The sequence below is a fragment of the Dipteris shenzhenensis genome, chromosome 1 (genome assembly GCF_047967505.1).
Source record: "Dipteris shenzhenensis isolate YYH24624 ecotype China chromosome 1, Dip_SZ_1.0, whole genome shotgun sequence".
NCBI lineage: Eukaryota > Viridiplantae > Streptophyta > Polypodiopsida > Gleicheniales > Dipteridaceae > Dipteris > Dipteris shenzhenensis.
Genome location: NC_141596.1, coordinates 36,082,885 through 36,089,649, shown reverse-complemented (window position 1 = coordinate 36,089,649; position 6,765 = coordinate 36,082,885). Strand labels below are relative to the sequence as shown.

Sequence of the window (6,765 nt, the reverse complement as noted above, 5' to 3'; positions counted from 1 at the left end):
AAATAAAAATACCACAGCAAAGTATTTTGCATATACACGAATTTTTAAGGATGCTCGCCATGGAGGAAGTAGAAGGAGACAGCGCAAATGAAGAATGTCCATGATTAAAGCTTTGTATTGAAGTCCATTGAAGGATTTTATTTGGGTACTAGGCAAGAAGCGAATTCAAGACAATTATAATCAGAGTCATCACCTCCTATGTCAAATGAGAGTCAAAATATGCACTGGATGTCACCCAAGGGTCAAGGCTTGGCAAGACAATAGGGAGTTAATGCAGATGGCACCTGGTAAGGGACTATCACATTGAGCAATAAGAGAACCCAAGGGGCAAGGCTTGGCAAGACAAGTGGGAGTTAATACAGATGGCACGTGTATTTTGCACTGGATGTCACCCAAGGATCAAGGCTTGGCAAGACAATAGGGAGTTAATGCAGATGGCACCTGGCAAGGGACTATCACATTGAGCAATAAGACAATGGGGAGTCAATGCACCCAAGGGGCAAGGCTTGGCAAGACAAGTGGGAGTTAATGCAGATGGCACATGGCAAGGGACTGTCGTGACATTGAGCAATAAGACAATGGGGAGTCAAATTTTGCAGATGGCATGAATTGAGGCTCTTTAAGAGCAACAATTTAAATTGTAAACATATGTTCTATCTATATCATTTTGGATATAAAGACTCTAGCTGAGAGCAACGTCTCTCAATGTAATCATATAATAATAGCTATAATTGCTATTATACCTCTTTGGTTCAATACAAAACTTGGGTCTTATGGCATCATGTCTTTTTTCTATTTATTAAAAGTTTTAAAAATTTTGTGCATATTGCGAGTGACAATGTTGTTTTCATGAAATATTTAAGTCTCCTTTCATGGATTTATAAATTTATCACATCAAGGAAAAATATTAAAAATAATTAAATTAACAAATAACTTAGATATAGCTAGAATTTCTAATATAGGATTATTTCAAATTCTTGCCTGTTGGTGCAAAAGTATAGATTGAAAAAACAATATTTTTATGTGAATATATTAGTGCCACAAAGTGAACTTTTGATTTGGGAAGAATATTTTCAGAAAGTAAAATTTTGATTTGGGAAGGATATTTTCACAAAGTAAACTTTTCATTTGGGAAGGATTTTTGGGCTTCATCCAAAAACAACAGAAAAAGTCCAAAATTAATGAAATAGGTGTTAACCATGGGAGAAATGGCCACAGGAAACAGGAGCCAGTGGGATCAGAAGGTCACTGAAGCCATGTGGGCTTACAACATCACTCATAAAACGTCTACAAGTCATACTCCTTTTGAGTTGGTGTATGGAACTGAGGCAGTTTTACCATTAGAGATAGAGATTTCGGCCTTGAGATTGGCACAATAACAGAGGATGACAGAAGATGAACATGTAGAGGCCAGATTGGTGCAACTTGAGAAGCTAGATGAAACCCAATGCCTTGCACTACACCAAACAAAGATCCAAAAGAATCGACAGAAGGCCCGCTTGGATGCTAAGATTCGCAAGGGATGGGAAAGATGCTTTGCTGAGGGGGATATTGTTCTATGCTTTGATAACACATTGGACCACCAAATGGATAAGAAGTTTCTGCCACTGTGGACCGGTCCATACAAAGTCATCAAGGAACATAGCGATGGGTCTGTACAAGTTAAGGAGCTGCATGAACCATATGGCAAGTGTTGAGAGAGAAGAAGAAGAAGAAGAGATGATAGACACACCAAATAGACTCCCAAAGACTGATTCATATTGATCACTAGTTACATATATATAGGTGAGACCTAGGTCAAGTTAGGGCAAGCTATATATGGCTCTAACACCCCCACTCAAACAAAGGTCTCTAGCTTCGAATGAAAAAACCCTTGGGGAGCATAAGGGAAAAACCCGAGCTCCTATATACAAGTATACAAGTTGATCATTTGTACAATTATTTACAAGTATGTAATGCAGATGTGCATTTATATACAAAAGGTCACCCATAGGTGTGTTAATCTTGGAAGAGAGAAGCTGCAAGAACTCTAAGTTCTGATCATAGCACTGTGAAGCGTGGCTCACTAAGTCCTTTGGTGAGAATATCTGCAATCATCTGAGAAGTGGGACAATGTTCAATCATTATCATCCCTTTCTTCACTTCATGTCTGACATAATGGTAATGAGCAGCAATATGCTTGGATTTGTTATGCTGAACATAGTCTTTAGCCAGACTTATGGCACTTTGATTATCACATCTTAGAGGAGTGCTGGATGATGGAGGATGACCAATATCTACAAGCAATTATCGTGGCTAAACCAATTCTCGAGCTGCTAGAGAAGCCGCTACATACTCAGATTCTGTGGTAGAAACAACAACACAACTTTGTTTCTTACTTGCCCAAGAGGCCAAGCAACTATTGACCAAGAAGCAATTACCACTTGTAGACTACATAGAGAAGTGAGAGCTTGCCCAATCGGCATCTGTATATCCCAAAAGATCAAGAGACATCACAGAAGATGATTCTGTATGACGTTGATAAACTAATCCAAAATCAGAAGTGCCTTTCAAACACTTTAGAACATGTTTTGCTGCAGACCAATGTTGCATTGAGGGAGCAGCCAGATATTGACCTAGAAAATTGGCAGTAAAAAGAATATCTGGTCGAGTGTTCAAACTGACAAATTGTAGGCAACCAACAAGATTGGCATAAGGTTGATGTGAAACCTCAACATCATGAGTCAATTGAGTATTTTTGACAGAGCTCACAAGACAAGGAGTGGTCGCAGAGTGAGCATTCATCAAGCCAAACTTTTGAACTGCATCTTGAATGAATTTTATTTGTCGAAGTAGCAAAATTACTTTGTGATGAAATCGCTGAACTTGAATACCAAGACATGAATGAATGTCACTAAGATCAACCATATCAAATGCTGAGGATAAGATTTTCTTAACATGTTGCAAGAAATCAAGATTGTTGGAAACAAGTATGGTGTCATCCACATAAAGAGCAAGAATGACAAAAAGAGCACCATCATGTTTGGCATATAAGTTGGGGTCAGAGAAACAAGAGTTGAAACCTTGAGATGTTAGAAACTGATCAATTTTCATGTACCAAGAATGGGAAGCTTGCTTTAGACCATAAAGAGCACGATGAAGGCGACAAACAAGATGGTCCTGACTAGGAAGTATGAACCCTTTTGGTTGCTCCATATAAATCTCCTCTTTAAGATCTCCATTAAGAAAAGTAGTTTTCACATCCATTTGATGAATCTCCAAATCAAATTGAGTAGCAAAAGCCAAGAGTACCCGAATACTTGTGCTACAAACAATGGGTGAAAAAGTTTCATGATTATCAACTCCTACAATTTGTGAGTATCCTTTTGCAACTAGACGAGCTTTAAACTTGTCAAAAGAACCATTAGCTTTAGTTTTGGTTTTATAAACCCACTTACATTTGATAGGAGTGCGACCAGGAGGTAGTTCAGTAAGAACCCATGTACCTTTAGAGATCAAAGAATCATATTCAGCTTCCATTGCCTCTTGCCATTGACTCTCCATTGACTCTTTTGTGCTGAAGAGATAGCTTCTGTATAAGTAGTAGGGTCTTCATGAGCAACCATTGCATGATCAATGATTTCAAAGTCATCAACACAATCATGAGTAGAACCATGTTCAAAATCAATAGGCAGATCAACATAAATATCAACACTATCCTCAGAGGCATGTGTATGTGTAGGATCCAAATCAAAATTGTCAACACATTGCTCTATAGATGTAGTAGCAGTGATGCCATCAGATGAACGAGTAGTAATGACATCAGAAGTGGAAGCAGTATCAAATAGAAAAGGAAAGGCAGAAAGTAAGGACTCAGTGTCCTCTGCATCCTCGTTAGACCATGCCCCTCCCATTAACTGCTCATTGAATATGGCATCACGATTGATTATCACCTTCTTACTCAGGGGGGTCACTATGTATGAACCCTCTATATCACGTGCGTTCGAGGCCTATTTGTAAAATCCCTTATCTGTAAATTTTTCCTTAATAAAACGTACCCTTTTTCTATACAAATCTGTAAATTTTTTTACGTTTCATTTTAAATGCTCCCTTATGTATATTAATTTTTGAGAAATTTAGGAATTAAAAATATCCTTCTGTTGAACTCACGTGATAGGGTTACATATGATGAGTGACCCCCCCGAGCCTTCTTAGAAGAGGGATCATAGAATTTATAACCTTTAAAATTGGGAGAATATCCAATGAATATGACCTTTTTGCCAGGAAGATCTAGCTTTTTCCGTGTCTCTTTTGGTGCATGAATATAAGCAATGCAACCAAAAGTTTAAAAATGTGATACAGAAGGAGTCTCCCCTATCCAAGCTGTGATTGGTATCTGACCAGAAGGTGTAGTTGTAGGAAGATGATTTTGCACAGAGATGGCTGTCAAAAGTGCTTCTACCCAAAAGCTTCGAGATAATCCAGAATGAAGGAACATACATCGCATAGCATCAAGAGAAGTGCGATTCTTATGCTCTGTATGAGCATTTTGTTGAGGAGAGTATGGAACAGTATATTCACGATGAATGCCACAATCAATGCAATAATCATTAAAAAGATTAGAAATATATTCTCCACCGTTGTCACTACGAAGGGTCTTGATCCGAAAACTAGTATGAAGTTCTGCAGCAGTTTTATACTGGTTGAATACTGATAAGGCCTCTGACTTATGTCGCAAGAGAAATGCAGTTGTATATCTTGACCAATCATCAATGAAAGTGATGAAATACCTATAGAAAGACTTGGATGGAGGAAAAGGTCCACATATATCAGTGTGAATAAGATCCAATAAAGCATGTGAATGAGTTGAAGTAGATGCATGAAAGGGTTTTCGATGATGCTTGCCAAGAGCGCAATATTCACATAGGCCCATGTGAGGACGAGCTGGGAGATTCATACCATCCACAAGATCATGATGATTTATAGTAAGTAGCTTGGCAAAATCTGAATGAACAAAATGATGATGCCATAGCTTGTAGTCCAAATCACCAGGGGCTGTAACCACATTAGCAATATCATCATTTAAGGAAAGTTGAAAGAGGTTACCATTCCGAGGAGCAACTACTATGGTATGTCCATCTTTTTCAATCCGACACTGTGTGTGGTCAAAGCCAATAAAGAGACCGAGATCAACAAGTCGTGCAACAGAAAGAAGATTTCTCTGAAGATCTGGAACATGGAGAATGCCTCGCAATACTCTTGTTGAAGAAAAAGTGCCAAGATATAAATCTCCACGCCCATGACTTGACAAGTAGTGTCATCAGCAAGATAAACCAATTTCTTGTGAGGAAGAGCATGATAATCATGTAGCCATTGAGATGATTGATATGTCATATTACCAATAGCACTAGAATCAACAATAAAAGTGGAACCATCTCGAACATGAAGTATCCTTTTTGGGGAGACATCAGAACAGATATGATTTGCCTCTTGATGTGTATGGGCATCTTATTGTTGAGCAGCATATGCTTGAGTACGTTCGCGATCATAACGCTCTTGTAACACCGAAAGGATGAATGATTTCCGCCAAAATATTTGCAAGGAGAGTTATTGGATAAGCGGGGTTGCTTAGTGGTAACACCATGTTCCTCATCAAATTTCCGAGCCCAACAATCAGAGATAACATGGCCATGCTTATCATAGTAAGAACAATGTTTCTCAGGATATTTGAGACGAGAAGAGTTGCCACCTCTATATGGATGACCACCACATCCATAACTACCACATCCATATTTGAAGAAAGGACGCTTGCAAGCAACACAAGCTGTCTCTGAATCTGCATCATCCATTGTTATCATCACAGATTCATGAGGGTCTTTACGACGCTCACGTCGTTGAGCATACTCAATCAAAGAAATACATGTTTGATCAAAATCAATCTCGTTTTTGTTGGAAAGGATGGTAACAATATTATCATATATATTTATAACGGATCCTGGACTATGTCGAGAAGATAGGTCACCAATTGATTTCATGGAACAGGTGCACCAGCAGTAGCAACTTGATTTATGATATTCTTAAATGAGTCAATATGAGTTGTCATAGGAGCTCCAACTTTGTACGGAGTGCTCAAAAGATTACGAAGATAAAGAATCTCTGTGACAGATTTCTTCTCAAAAGTAGAAACGAGATATTCCCATATTGCATGAGAAGAAGGAAGGGCAAATACATGCAACATAAGAGAATCATGTAGAGCAGATAAAATATACCGACGAGCTGCTTTATCACGAGAATGCCAATCAGTAAAGTCAGATCTCTATTGCTCAAAGAGAGAACCTTGAGTCACAAGAGCATGATTCAAAGTTGCATCAACAGGTTGGGGTGGACAAACGAGATCACCAAGAACAATATCTGAAAGATTATCACCTTCAAGTATCAATAACATCTTCACTTTCCAACCAGGAAATCCGTGTCCTTGAAATAGAGGAATAGATCGTTGGCCAAAAGGAAAGCCATTGACGATTATAGACGTTGCCATCATACTTCGGGAGAATACGTTTGTCAGAGCTCATGTCAATGATCAAGAATACAATGGTCGCTCTGAAAATATAAAACTCGAGATATCCCAAAAAAGGATAGAAATTGAGATGAGAGTATACTAGAAATAGCATGCATGCCAAGAAAGAGCTTTGCTGGTTGATCATGAAAGCACGATATTTTTGAAGAAAAGCAGAACTTGTTGATCACGAAATGGAGGTATTTTTGGCGAAAAACACTATGATCATG

At 38.5% G+C, this 6,765-nt stretch overlaps 1 pseudogene; it reads right to left on the bottom strand.

Annotated features, from left to right (window-relative positions):
* Positions 1 to 2,040: 2,040 nt before the first annotated feature.
* Positions 2,041 to 6,551, bottom strand: LOC147905760 (uncharacterized; annotated as a pseudogene).
* Positions 6,552 to 6,765: the final 214 nt, after the last annotated feature.